Source organism: Fukomys damarensis, unplaced genomic scaffold, assembly GCF_012274545.1.
Source record: "Fukomys damarensis isolate Sample0158 unplaced genomic scaffold, DMR_v1.0_HiC HiC_scaffold_17, whole genome shotgun sequence".
NCBI lineage: Eukaryota > Metazoa > Chordata > Mammalia > Rodentia > Bathyergidae > Fukomys > Fukomys damarensis.
In genome coordinates this window covers 66,973,839-66,989,836 of record NW_022900929.1, presented here as the reverse complement: position 1 = coordinate 66,989,836, position 15,998 = coordinate 66,973,839, and positions in this window count along the sequence as shown.

Here is a 15,998-nt window from a genome sequence, read left to right as displayed (position 1 = left end):
AAAGAAAAATATTAAAGATTTGAAGGAGAAGATTAACAGCAATACAACAATAGTATGAGTGTTCAATACCCATTATCAACAATGTATAGATCCCCCACAGAAAGCTAATATTGAAAAATTGGACTTGAACTGCATTGTAAACCAAGTGAACCTAACAAACTTATAAAGAAGTTTTCATCGAACAGCAACAAAATATACACATATCCTAAATGTACACTGAACATTCTCAGTTTAGATCATGGGTTAGACAAAAAAGTCTGAGAAATTAAAAAGTACTAAAATTTTATCAAACAATTTTCCAAGTTATAATGACATAAAAATAAGAAAATCTTGGAAAATATAAAAATGTATGGAAATTAATCAACATGTTCCTGAACAATGAGGCAAAGAAGAAACCAAAGAAAAATTTAAAATATTTTGAGACAAATGAAAGGATAATAGAAAATATATGGATTTATGACTGGAGCAAAAGCAATTCTTAAACAAGAAATTTATAGCCATAAATACCTATATCCAAAAAAAAAAAAAAAACCCTCTCAAATAAGAAACCCAATTTTATTAGGAAATGGAAGAGGTTCAGAGAAGACCACTGAATAAAAATAGCATTTGTGTAACTCTGCAATTGAGAAATGTCAACCACAAAAAGGAGAAACTAAGGGTTGATGAAAAACTGCAGTGAACATTTAAATTTTTAAAATGTATAATAACACACACATTATCTCAAAGCGCCCTTTCTCACTTTAAGCACACCTACTCCATCATTCTTGTCACCTTGCCACTTCACGAAACAGTTCTGGAAGTCTCTTAGTTGCGCTGTTGTGGATGCTTCAATATAATGACTTCACTTAGAACATGTACCTATCACAGTCATTTTGACTTTGAGAAAGAGCCAGAAGTCACATGCTATCAAATCTAGTAAATAAGATGGATGAGAGGACACATCATAATGTTTTGTTGGATAGCACCCAGCAACATCATCCCCCTTAGTTTTTATCATAACTTGTAACAATAATCATGAAAGAAGGCTTCCAAAGAATTTCTTTGGACAATGCCAAGAATGATGGTATATGTGTGTTTGAAATGAGCAAGAGTATTTTGAGTATTCATAGCAATGTCTCTTTTATTATAATACATTTTTTAAATGTAGACATTTACCATATATTTTTACCAAAATTGATACCACATTTAGAGAAATGAAGGAAGAGCTCTGGGCACTGATATGAAGTGAGTTGAAACCTACAGAGCACAGAGATTTGGGGAGACTACGGAGAGAGGGTTACAGAGCAATTTGCAACTTTAACCTTAGCTCCTTGTCTGTGAGCAGAGAACCCAAAGATGATGCATGAATAAAGTAAGTGGACAAAGCCAGCAGCCCTTCTAAAAGATTAAAAAGTTAAGTGGCAATCCGATCTGTAAGAAACCTTGGGTCCAGCTCAGAGAATTTTTTTTCTGTGAGTGACTCCACCTACACAACAACCTGCCATCTATTATACCCCCAGCAAACTCTAAGAGGGGCTGTCATCAGAAGTCATCTTGGGATCGGTCCTATTATGAGTTGCTAAGGATCATGAATCAGAGCAATCACAATCAAGGATTCCCCCGTGGATTCCCTCTGCATTGACTAGATGGGAGACAGTGCTGCCCAAGGGGAGTATAGGACAGGATCCTGTCAAGAGGTTCGAACGGTGGGAAGTGTGGGCTATAAAGAGAGGGGGAGTGGAGAGAGCAAACATCACGGCCTTTAGTGACCAAAAGTGAGAACACAATACTTGAGAAGACATTGCATTTAAGGGGAATGTTGACAGAACTTGCTGTCTCTGTGGCCAACTCCTTAATGCAGAGTTTAACCGTTTAATTACCCCTCCACCCTCTGAGTCTTCTGAGGGACCTCCACACTGCATCTGGGCCATCCGCCCTGTTCCTCAGGTGAACTGTCTAGTCTCATCCAAGTTGACACACCCTACTGGAGCCGTCCACAAGCCACAGGTGCATTCACTGAAGAGGGTGTGCTGTGGCCCCAGGGTAGGACTGAAACTTTGAAACAGCTAAAAGAAAAGGTACGTGAACCACTTCAAGATATAAGAACTGGCAATGGTTCCTGTATAGGACACCAAGAGCTCAGGAAATGCAAGTGTCAGCAAAGGCAATCACATCAAATTTTAAAAAGCTTCTGCACAAAAACCAACAATTAATGGAAGGAAGGCAGCCTGTAGAAAATCTTCACCATCTCCTGTTCTGAAAAAGGATTATTGTACTGAACACATAAAAAGATTGAAAAACTGAATAGCAGAACAACAACTAGCCTAATCACTAAATAGACAAATGAATAAAACAGACACTTCTCAGAAGATAAAATACAAAGGCCAATAATTACATGAAAAATTACTCAGCATTTTTGGTCATCAGGGAAATGTAAACAAAAATTACTGAGATGCCATCTTACTAAGTAAAAGTGGCTATCATAAAAATATTGTACCAAAAAAGGTAGAAGATGATATGGAGAAGAAATAGTTATACATTGTTGGTTAAAATGTAATTTAGTACAGAATAGCCACCATGGAAAGCATACAAATGGTCCTCAAAACACTAAACATAAAACTGCTATGATATCCAGCTATCCTGGTCCTTGGTAAATTAGTAAAAGGGTCAGTAGATTACCAAACAAGATATATGTTGCCGCTAACATAGCAGCTACATTTTGAAATAGAGCTAGAGAGGTGATAGAGCCCCATGGTATATTGAACACGCTGGTTCCGACAGCTAAAAGCAAACAGTCTTTACTAGCAGGTAACATGCAGCATTTGCCAGATACCCAATTTTCATATCAAATATCAGGGGATATTTTGATTTGCTATAGAAAAATGAATACCTGAATGAATAACTATAATTCGAGTCATCACCTTTTTAGCTTACAATAACCCACTGTTCATGATTTCCATCTGTCTTGAACACAAGCCAAATTGGTAAATTGAATGAAAAGCACAAAGAAGAGTCATACCTGTGTCTTTTAAGTGCTAGAGGTTGGTGCTAATCTTTGAAATATTTTCAGGAATGTGGTCCTCCTTTTATTTGATTATTTTGGATGGTAGAGATTATGTATTAGTTAGGGTCCTCTGAGAAACATAATTGCCAAGGGTGTGTGTGTGTGTGTGTGTGTGTGTGTGTGTGTACAGTCAACTCTCAGTATCTGCTGGTTTGGCATACACAGATTTCACCAACTGCAGATCATGTACTATGTAGCTAGATTAACAGTGGTTGTGGTGGGGGTATTTTGAATAAGTACAGATGTTTGTACTTTTCCCCTAAGCAAGACCATATAACAACTTCTGAGATGGAATTGAAATTGTACCAGACATTGTAAATAATCCAGGTGATAAAGTACACTGAAATATTGCTTAGGTTACATGTGAGTACTACAACATTTAATACAAGGGACTTGAGCATGTGCAGATTTTGGCATTTAAGGGAATCCTGGAAACAATCTTTTATGGATACTAAGGGATGATTCCGTGTGTGTGTGTGTGTGTGTGTGTGTGTGTGTGTGTGTACATGATCAAGAGAGTGATCCACAGTAGGCACTGAATACAGAACACTGTTGCTCAGCTGTGATATTCAGTAGGTCAGGTACATTAAATCCATTTTAATTATAATATTTTCAAATGATGATGGTTTTATTAGAATACAATCCAATCATAAATTGAGGTATATCTTTATAGAGAGAAGTGGAAGGGAGGGAGGAAGGGGATTTGCATACCTGTGCATGCGTGCAAGAGAGAGCGAGAGACTGACAGAAAGTCAGAGAAAGACCAAGACAGAGGCATAGAGAGAGACAAAGAGAGAGTCAGAGAGAGATTTTTAGGAATTGGCTCTCATGATTGTGGAAGATTAGCAAAGTCCCAAAAGGAGATGTGTACTTTAAAGCAAAGGCAATCTAGTGGAAGAATTTGTTCTTTCTTGGGTAGATAAATCTTTATCCATTAAGACTTTCAACTGATTGGATAAGCCCTTCCCATATTATAGAAGCTTTTCAGCTTTACATGGACTTAATATTGATCTCATCCAAAACACCTTCATAGAAGCATCCAGAATAATGCTCAGTCAAACATCTGATACTGTGACCCAGTCAAATTATCATATACAATTAAACAAGACAGGCAGTCCTGCGGGCTTCCACTTAGTCTTCCTGCCACACCGCTCTTTCTTCAACTTTCCCTAAGGTGGAAAGTCTGCCAGTTGCTCAGCATAGAATCCCAATTATTCCTACCAGGACCTTGGTAATTACCACAGGGTTAGTTCAGGAACACAAAGGATCCAGTGTGAGACCAACCTGAGACAAAGTTCCATTAATCCTATATTTTTCCTAGGTCCTACATTTTTGCAGTCGACCCAGTGAAAATTTTATGCCTCTAGAATTTACGTTCACAAAAGCCATGGTCCACTAATCACCAAACAGTCTGGTTATTACCCTCTCACTTACATGTAATTCTGTAACAAATGGTCACTGGTACATTCAGGAAGGCTGACAGGAAGGTTAACAATATAAATTAAGGACCCTTACTCAGACTGAAGAGGACTCAGCCTTTCTCCATTAAATTGCCTATGGGTCTGTGAGTTCAGTGAAGTCTGGGAATGGCTTGAGAAGCCTTGATTCCCTATTTAAGTGATTATTTAAGTGATACTAACTTCCGTTTAGTACGCTTGGGACTTTTCCACTAACCCACAGCAAGTAAGCTTTAGTACTACCCATTTATTTCAGGTCTTGTAACATCATGATCAACTACTCAATGCCAAAGAATGGTGCAATTTATAACATTTGAGTATTGCCTCGGATTCACTGGCCATTATGATGTCTGTACCTGCCTCATCTTTGGTGATAAAGTACCACCACGGTAGAGAGGCCATCTTCCACACAAAATTCAGTAAACCTAATTTGATTTCAAAATATAATTATTATAATTTTCAGCCTCCAGAAAGCCAACAAATACACACACACACACACACACACACACACACACACACACACAATAGGAACAAATAGAGAATGTATCTTCTCCTCAAAAACATATGAGACAGTGGCTACAAAAAACATTAAAATTCTTCATATCCCAGGTCATTAAAACATTTTAAGAAGTTTGATAAAGCAGAAAGAATACACCATTCAGAAAATGCAATAAAATTTGAAATTAATAACAAAAGGCAAAAATCAGAGGCCTGTATATCTGGAATATCAAAGCTTTTTATATTAGACAGCTCTTGCGGAAAAGTAGGAAATAAAGCTTAAATTGAAGTATTCTAAAATGTGATATAATGAATACCTTTCATATCAGTGATCAGACAAAAGTTCTAGTCCTAGATCTCATATCAAAAAATCTAGAAATAGAGCAAGAATGAATTTTCAACTCAAAATATATATATATTCATAAAACACAACATACTTGATGTAAAAGGACAGACAGAAAGCAGTATAATCATAGTGAGAAATTTTAGTACCACACTCTCACTAATAGTTCAACCAAACAAAACTTATTTTAAAAAATCAGTGCTAAGCCACAGCACAGAACAAATGGGTTTAACAGCTATCCAGACTGCTCCACTCAACAATAGAAGAATTGTGTATTCTTCTCAGAAGCTCACAGAAACCTCTCCAAAATAGACCATATTTTATGCCATATATCATGTCTGAATAATACAAAAACATAGAAATAATTTATTGGGTCATTTCAGACCCCAATAGAATGAAACTAAAAATCAACAGCAAAGTAACAACAGAAATTTCACAAATGTATGGAGATTAAATAATATACTCTTGAATGATCAATGGATCATAAAAGAAATCAGGGAAGAAGCTCCTAGAATCAAATGACAATGTAAAGGTAATATACCAGCATCTATAGGACACAATTAAAGCAGTGGTAAAAGGGAAGTTTATACCAGTAAACACATATGTTAAAGAAATAAAGTAATCCCAACTAAATAACCTGAAGATATATGTCATTACCCTCAGAAAACAAGAACAATGCAAGCCCAAATCTAGTCGAATGAAAGAATTATAAAGAATGCACATTAATAAAACAAAGACAATGCAAAAGAGCAATAAGTCAGAGTTGGTCCTTTGAAAGGACATTCTTTATTTCAAAATGAGAAAGGCAAACTTACAACAGATACTTCAGAAAATCAGGGAAATATAGGAAACTCCTTTGAAAATTTATATTCCAATAAATTGGAGAACCTAAAATAAATAGATAAATTTCCAACACACAACTCACCAAAACTGAACCAAGACTATATAAAAACCCTGAACTGACAAATAGCAGCCCTGAAACAAAGACAATGATAAAAACTTTAACAACTAAGAAAATCATAGTATTGAAGGATTTACTATTTAATCTTACCAGAATTTTAGAGTACTGGCACCAATACTTTTCAAACTTTCCCATGAACCTGAAAGAGAAGGAACACTTCCAAACTCCAAGGAGCTAGCACCTCCTTGATAACCAAAACTGGAGAAAACTTCAGGCCAATATACCTCATAAAATAGATGCAAAAATCCTCAATAAGATAACTGCAAACAGAATTTAATAAATCCATAAAAAGATCATATATTATGACCGAGTTGGCTGCATCTCAGGGATGCAAGGATGATATAACATAGGTAAATCAATAAATGTAAGAACCACATAAATGGAATCAAGAATAAAAATCACACAATGATGTCAATAGATACAGAAAAGGCCTTACACAAAACTCAACAACCCTTTATGATATTAAAAAAATGATAAAAATAGATACAGAAGGACCTTATCTCAAACTCATAAAAGCCATGTACAATGAATTCATACTAGATGAAGAATAACTGGCAGCCTTCCCTCTAAAATCAGGAATGAGCAAGGCTATCTACGCTCATCACTTCTGTTCAATATAGTACCGAACACTTTAGCGAGATTGGTCAGGCAAGAAAAAGAAATAAAAGGGATTCGAATCAGAAATGGAGAAGTTAAATTATGTCTGTTTGTAGATGACATGATCCTTTACACAGAAGCCCCCACAACTCCACTAGAAGACTCTCATAAAAAAAGTCAACAACTTGGCAAAAAGATAAAATTGAAACACAAACAAAGATAGCATTCTTGTATACCAATAATGAAGCCAACAAGAAAGGAATCAGGAACAAAATCTCATTCACCATAGCTTCAAAAAATTAAAAATACAGCAGTCAACTTAACTAAAGAGGCGGGAGCCCCAACACCAAAAACTGTAGAAGAAGAAACTTCAGAGGACATTAGAAAATGGAGAAGACAGCCCCTGAACCCTTACCATATATCTCATCCTACAGTAAAACCAAAACAAAATGGATCATATGCCTAGATATAAAAACAGAAACCTTGAAAGTGCTAGAATTAATATCTTTAAAATAGCCATATCCTATTAAAACACCAATAACATTCTTCACAAAAGGAGAAAAATAATTCTAACATTAAAATGGAACCAAAAGAGACCCAGAAGGACCAAAGCAATCTTAAGCAAAAAGAGTGAAGCAGGAAGCATGACATTTCCCAATTTCAAGTTATAGTCAAAGTAATAAAAACAAAAGGAGCAGATCGGCACAAAAATAGACCTGCAAGCCAGGGGAATAGAATAGAAAATGCAGAACAACCCCACAGATCTTCACCCATCTAAGTTTTGTTTGTTTGTTTGTTTGTTTGTTTTGGTACCAGGGATTGAACACTATACCTTGTGTTTTACAGACAAGTGGCCAAACCATTAAGCTAATTAGCTGGCCCCACCAATCTGAATTGGATTTTTGTTTGTTTGTTTGTTTCTATCTCATTGAGTTTATTGTTACATTTAGATACACAGTACAGTTACATTCGTCATTGGGATCTTGTCCCTTTACATGACAGGTCTTGGTTCTTATTTTTCTTCATACTGCTTTCCTCCCTTTATTCCCTCCACCCTCTACTATTTACAAAGACTTTGTTTCCATCTTTTCCTTTTCTCATATTTTTTCTTGTCCCTTATCTCCTTTCCCCTACCCTTCCCACTTTCCCTACACCTTTAGCCCTTTTCTTCCTATTTCACATTATCAGTTATGCAATTTGGATTTTATTTACACTTTTAGTTTTCCACACCAGAGAAACTATTCGGTATTTACATAAGTGAGTCATTTATTTTACTTAAGAGTATGGCCTCAATATGCATCCATTTTCATATGAATTACTGTAGCTTCTCATTCTTTATGGCTGATTAGTACTCCATTTTATAGAAAAATCACATTTTCTTTATCCAGTGTCCAATTGATGGGCAATTGGGCTGTTTCCAAGTTTTAGCTAATAACAAACTGTGCCGCTATAAACATGGGTGTGCATATATCCATACTATGGCATGATTCTTTTAATACTTTTGGAAAGATACCCAGCAGAGGGGTAACTGGGTCAAATGGAACCTCTAGTCCTAGTTCTTTGAGGTATCTGCATATTGATTTCTACAGTGGTTGCACCAGTCTGCACTCCCACCAACAATGGAGAAGGGTTCCTTTTTCCCCGCACCCTGCCAACATTTATTAGTTGATTTCTTGATAGCAGCCATTCTTTGTGGGGTGAGGTGGAATCTCAGTGTTGTTTTCATCTGCATCTCTCAAATGACCAGTGATGTGGAACATTTTTTCATATATTTATTTGCTGCTTTTACTTGTTTGTCTGAGAAGTGTCTGTTCATTTCAGATGCCCCTTTTTTGAACTGGGTCTTTATATTTGGGGGGACCTGATTTTTTTTTTTTAGTTCTTTATATATTGTAGATAATAGTCCTTTGTCTGAGGAGCAGCTGGTAAAAATTTTTTCCCACATTGTAGGTTGTCTCTTAGCTCTGCTGGTGGTTTCCTTTGCAGTGCAGAAGCTTTTTAATATGGTGAGATCCCAGTTGTTGATTCTTTGTGCTAGTTCCTGTGCTATTGAGGATTTGTTCCATCTGAGTTTTGATAAAGGGGCCAAAACATATATTGGAGAAAATATAGCCTCTTAAAGAAATGGTGCTAGAAAAACTGATTACCACATACAGGCAAATAAATTAGGCCCTTATATCTCACCCAATATTAAAATCAAATCACAATGGATCATATACCTAGATATAAAAACTGAAACCTTGAAAGAGCTAGAAGATAACATAGGGGAAACACTTGAAGCCACAGACACAAAGGACTTCCTGCACCCAACACCAATAGCACAAGAAATAATACTAAGATTGGGACTGAATCAAATTGAAAACTTTCTACACAGAAAAGGAAACAATTGACAGAGTGAAGACACAACCTACAAAAATGGGAAAATGTTTTTCCAATTGTTCTTCTAACAGAGGACCGATATTTATAATATATAAAGATATAAAAAGGTAATCTCCAAAATCCAACAAGCTAATCAAAAATGGGCAAATAAACTGAATATAAATTTCTCAAAAGAATAAATGCAATGGCCAATAAGTACATGGAAAAATATTTTCCACCTTTCACCACTAGGGAAATGCAAATCAAAGCAACTCTGAGATTTCATCCTACTCCTGTCAGAATGGTTATCATCAAGACAACAACAAAGAACACATGCTGGTGAGGCTGTGGGGGAAAAGGAACCTTTCCACACTTTTCGTGAGAATGTAAACTAGTACAATCACTATGCAAATCCGTACGGAGATTCACCAAAAAACTAAAATTCTAAATTCCATTTGACCCAACCATAATCCTCCTAGGTATATTCCTAAAAGAATGAAAGACCTCAAACTATAATAATACATGCATGTCCATGCTTATAACAGCACAATTCACAATTCTCTAGGTAAGTTCTAGAGACAGCCTATCAGTGGATAGATGGGTAAGAACATGTGGTATATATACACACTGTAATTTTACGCAGCCATAAACAGAAATAAATTCATGTCATGTGCAGAAAAATTAATGGATCTTGAGACCATAAAATTATGTCAAATAAATCAGACACAAAAGGTTACATATTAAACAAATCTCATATGACAAATCCAAAATACAAATATATTATAGTAAAATGAAGACAGACTTTCTGGAGAAGGAGAAGAGGATCAAGGGAAAGGAGAAGATTAGAAGGAGAAAAAGTAGATCAAAACTTAATAAATATATATATATTAAATGTAAATATCATGTGTTGCAAACATATACCGATAAAAAAGGATTTAATTTTATGCCACTTATCTAAAGTTTTAAAAACTCAACAGAACCACACAAATTAAATATAAATTGACATTTTGTGATAAAATGAATATGATTCTCAGCATGCGTGAGGCCCCGGGTTTGATTCCCAGCACAGAGGAGAGCGGGTGAGGAAGGAAGAGAGGCGGGAATCTCTAATTCACCCAAATTTGTAGTTTCCAGTTGGCATGTAATAGACTCACATCTGTTTATTTTATAAAATGTAACTGATGTCCTTTCTATTCTTTAAAATACTGATATCCCAGCCCAAACACAATGAATTGCAAGCAGATTATGTGTCCAGTGTGCATCACAGTGATGCTAGAGGAACATAACTGTGCTACCCAAAATCTCTCATTATGGATAAGCACCATAATTCAAATTATTCAAATTAAAGCATTTCAATTTCACTCGCAAAACTTTTGCTGAAATAAGAGTTCCTTCGGAAGCATGAGTGAGAGATAACATCCAGATACATACTTTCTTTCACAGTCACAAAAATATATCATCTTATTGCTCTTCTCTAAGATGACTGTGGCCAGACCCCTCTTCTCCCACTCCTACTGATTCTAGTGGTCCATTGAATTCTTTTAAATATGATTGTCCTAAAGACAGAAGTTTCTAGAAGCCTAAGATAAATATGAAAGGGCATTTGGGGGAGAAAACGTCAAGAAGAGCTTGTTTATAGATGGGAATATATAGTTAATGTAGTTAATGCCAAGAGAGTTCAAGGTAAAATAGCAGTGTTTAGTGAAACAACTATAGACTAGCAACCTAGAGAGCCAGATTACATTTTCTGCTGTATCATAAACATGGATACCCATGGGCAATCATTTATTTCTCAAAGTCTACGGCTTCTGAGTGATGCTATGGAGGGCAGAATAAAAAGTGTGTTCTTTCATGTTTGAGTTTTAAAAGTGAGTTTTATGATCAAAGAAGCAAAACATGCCATGAATACTGCCGCAGAGTGCCCTCCGGTACAAAGGCAGGGATCTGTAAAACAAGGAACAGCACAACTTTAGGAGCTGTGGGTGAGAAGCTCCTACTTGTCCAGTGCAGCCAGTTGTGAGCTCGAGTTGAGAGGTGCGATTCAAAGTGTGCCACCAATCACAGATTGTGAACCATGTATTAATACAAGATTTTGTTTCAAACTGCCAAGAAAAGCTAAAGAAACACCTGAAATGTCAAAATTAGTTTACAGTGAGGCAGCAGTGAGCCTAAAGATGAAATACAAGTGGCCCGAGTGAGTTCATGATGGTTGTGAATTGGATGAAGATGAGGAGAGAGCGGGGTGTCCTTCTGCAAAAACCTGCCAGAAAATTGAGATTAGGTAAAATGATTTGATCAAGCAGGCAATCGACTATCAGGGGAATTTCTGATGATCTAAATATTTCTTCTGGTTTAATTTAAAGCACTTTAACAACATATTTGAACATGGGGCAAGTGAATGTGAAATTTGTTCCACATATTGTGACTGTCAAACAAAAGCAACAATACCTGTCAATTGTATTAGAGTTGTGCACTGATGCTATTCTGCATTACAGCTTTTTAAGAAATGTCATCCCGGGAGATGAAATTCGGGGCTATGGTCAGAGGTCTCAGTGGAAATCACCAGTTCTGCTTCTGCAGGAAAAGAGTGTGTCAATCAAGATCCAACAACAAGATGATGCTGACTGTGGTTTTGGACCTTGATGGAATTGTGGGATGTGAGAGCGTACCAAGGAACAGTGTGGTGATCTCTGAATAAGGGCTTATTAGAGCATTTCAGAAATTATGTCCTTAAAAAATGGCCTGAGAAATGGACAAGTGATTCCATCCTCCATCACAACAAAGCTCTGTTTCACACACAAGAATTTTTGTCAAACAAACAAACAAACATAACACTGTGCCCTCGTCCACCTTGTTCACCATTTTTTGGCAGACCGAAAAATGATCAAAGACAGAAATATAGAATGCAGATAAGAATAAAGAACAATAAAAGGGTTAATTATTAGGGTAATATAAATTAATATTGATCTTAGTTGTAGGTATCAGTCAGCAAATTCCAGTATAGTGGGAAAATACTATGCAATATCCTGTTTTGGTAGCCTTCAAAATCACAAACTAGCAAGACAATGAGCAATGTGATATGTTTCTAAAATATGAAATGAGACATGAAATTTGTTGTCAAGTACACAGGGTATAGGCTTTAGGAAAGAGACAGCAGCGAGTCAGGCTTGAAGAACAGCTGCACTGTAAATGGGGAAGAGGAAAAAGTCTGACTGATACGGTAACTATAGTCAGCGCTGGAGTCACTGGATGGAGAAGCAGCGAAACTGGAGGGAATCAACTAAATTAAAAATGAATGGTAGAGAAACTAATAATGTAATTTGACCGAACTAAAGAGGCATGAGAGATGAATCCGCAGTGGAACAATGGTTTCAATTTAAAATATGTTTAAGTGATGACAATGAATAAATCCAGTAGACAAAAGATGCCAATGAAATGCAAGGCGAGGTAAGGGCTGGACTTGATCACTGTGAACTTAAAGGATACATCCTTATTTTAAATGTTACTAATAAAAATCAAACACTTAGAAATTCATGCTCTCCCAGAAGCAACATTTCTTGCTATCTTAAACTTACTCAAACCTAAATAAAACTGAAAAAAATATTTTAGTTGATCACTTTTTACAACCCTCTTCATAACAACTTCCTTTGCAGGAAAGGAAGAGAGTTTCAAATAGTTTTATATCCTGACATTTTATTTTAGAATGATTCACCAATCTGACTCACTATAGCTGATTAAATATACATTAGAATTAGTGGCTATTCATTCTGTGAAGTATGAATATCAATGTAACTTTATTCAAAAGAAACTAAACTTTCAGGCAAAATGCATACATAAATACAGATACTGATGATCCTTTCACCCTTTCATTTTAACAGTGAACAAAAAAAGGTATATTAATACTATTTTTTGGATCCACTTTAACTATTTTTAGGGCTTTAAAATTAATTACTTCAAGGAGATTTTTTAAAATAAAGGTTCTCTATGTGAAACAAAATCCACTGATCTAACTTTAGACAGCAATATACAGTCATTGGGTAATTTTAACTTTCATGATGCTTTACTTACACTATATTGAAAATTCTTTTTGAGATGCTTACAAAATATACTCACAGCAATAATAAAGCATGAAATGACAGTATTATGCTAAAATATCAAAGAAAATGAGAAAGGATTATATACAATGATCTCAAATACTTTCTATTACTGGTGCTCAAATCTTGAAAGGACAAAAACATGGAGATTTTTCACATATACTCTAACTCGGATTTACTAAGTTTTGATAATCTAAAATTTAGAGCACATGGAATAAAATATAAAACTTAGGATTGTAAAACAATATTTTATTTTTTCTAATTTTCTTCCAAAGGAATTACTTTCAAAATATTCATTATCTTTCCTCACATGTAAACAATGAAGAGCTTGACAATCACAGTGGTCTGCTCCAAGCGCTTGGTGACAATTCACGGTCATTCAGACTGAAGTGGAAGAGGACATTTCAGTTTAATTGTTTTCTTCCTATATGATCTTTTGATTTAACCACATGACGAGATTACATCAATAAAGATAACAGTAGCAAAAACATTAATAAATAGCTATATATATATTTATATGAACACTTTAGTAGTTTATGTTAGCTCATATGAAAATAAAGGTTGGGAATCAATACTATAAGGTGATACAGCTACACAAAAATATTTACCTTCCTGACCCGCTACTCTTAATTGTAAGCATGATCATTTGATGGATGCTATACTTCTATGTGCAACATTTTTTATTCAAGCTTGAAAAGGAGGAAGGAACAAGCCAGTGAAACAGTACTGAAATCTTGCTCCAACCATGGGAAATAATTAACCTCAGACTGAGTATTGGTCCAATCCTACTGTAAAACAAATCTGAAAAATGAGATGCAAAAGTATTGAACTGCTTCCGAAGAAATTAACTGTGTCTGAGAGTAAAGGTCAAGGGTAATTACAGGTGGAGAATCCTACTGAGCACTCGATAGGCCAGATCCAAAATGTTTACCATCCAGTGAGTACCTGCAGTCCCAAGTACTCTAGAGGCTGAGGCAGAAGGACTACTTGAGCACAGAAGTTCAGATCCAGCCAGGGCAACATAGCAAGATTCTCTCTCAAAAAATAAAAATGTTTGGCATCCAATTGAAATTTACTGTGCATTCAGAGGAGGAGGAAAACACAACATAATGAGATGGGGTGGGAACACAACAGCATGATCAATATGGACTCAGGCAAAAGAATCTCTTCTTTCTCTAGAGGAAGCCTTTTATGGCTTTCAATTCTGAATCAGGCCCATACAGATAATACAGGTTATCTCCCTTAATGTGAGCTGATCAGGAACTTAAACAGTGGCCTAGTCAAGCTGACAATTTGTGGAATAAACCTGAAATATTACTGATGGAGAACTTCATAGTATTAAATTCCTTCATTAAAAATGGCCCCGATCATCTCTGCTTCAGGTTTAAGAAACTAGGAAAAAATAAAATAAATGAGAAAAATAGGAAAAGGAATGTATTAAAGATCAAAGCGCAAATCAATGCAATAGAAGATAGAAAAACAATTAAGAAAAATAAAGGAAAAAATATTAATAAATAATAAATTAATCTATTAGTATTTATCAGATAAGTAAAAGGAAATAAATTACTAATAATAATGGAAGACATGAAATCACTATAATTTCTATAGATGTTATAATAATGATAAATAATAAAAGAAAATTATAAAGAACTTTGTACCAATGAATGACAACTTAGATGAAAGAGATGCTAAGCTATAAAGTATTTCTGTGAAGTAAAATGGTAAAAGTTCTCAATGAAAAATAATTGTATGAAGAATTTTACTGTCAATAATACCTTTGACAGAGACCAAATTCATATAATTTTTATAACATATTGATAAATGTTCTATCTTTTATTACTGCCTAATTAATAAATTAAGCTTTATAATTGATGTGTATGACTAGAAGAAAACATAGTACATATAAAGTTCAGAGCTATTCACAGTTTGAGGCATTCACCATGGATATCTTGTCGCCATGGATAAGCACTGGACTGTGTCACATCCAAGTGCAGTTTTCTTCAAAAATTCGGGTGATTTGACGTGGAAATTCAGTGTTATTTACCAGATTTATAAAAAATTGACAAAACCCAAATAAGAAATCTCAGCAATATAGGAATAGGAAGAAAATTCCTCAGTCTAAGACATATACTAAAAACAGCTAAATGATCGCAAAAGACAGAATGCTTTTTCTCTGAGATCAAAAACAAGGCAAGGATGTCTGCTGTCACTAGTTCATTTCTGTATTTAATAGAAGTTCCAAAACTATGAAAAGAATGGGAAAAATAAATAAAAGTGATCCAAATTTGAAAAGAACAAGCCAGTCTTTATGCCCATTGAACATGCATGTATACGTAGAAAGTCCAATGGAACATACGAAAGACCTACCAAAACTAATATATGATTATACTGGCATTACATAAGATCGATATGAAAAAATTAATTACGTGCACAAGCAGGACACAATTAGAAACATAAACTAAAAACAGTACTATTTACAGTGGCATAAAAAATACTGGTGTATGTCTTTCCCCTGAGTTTTTCAGCTGGGAGTATGTTGGCTAGGTACAAACTCAACTCCTTAACAAAAAAGATCAAGATCCGTCTCTTTCTTTCTCCCTCCCCTCTCCTCCCCTCCCCTGCGCCCCCTCCCCGCTCTCTCCTCTCT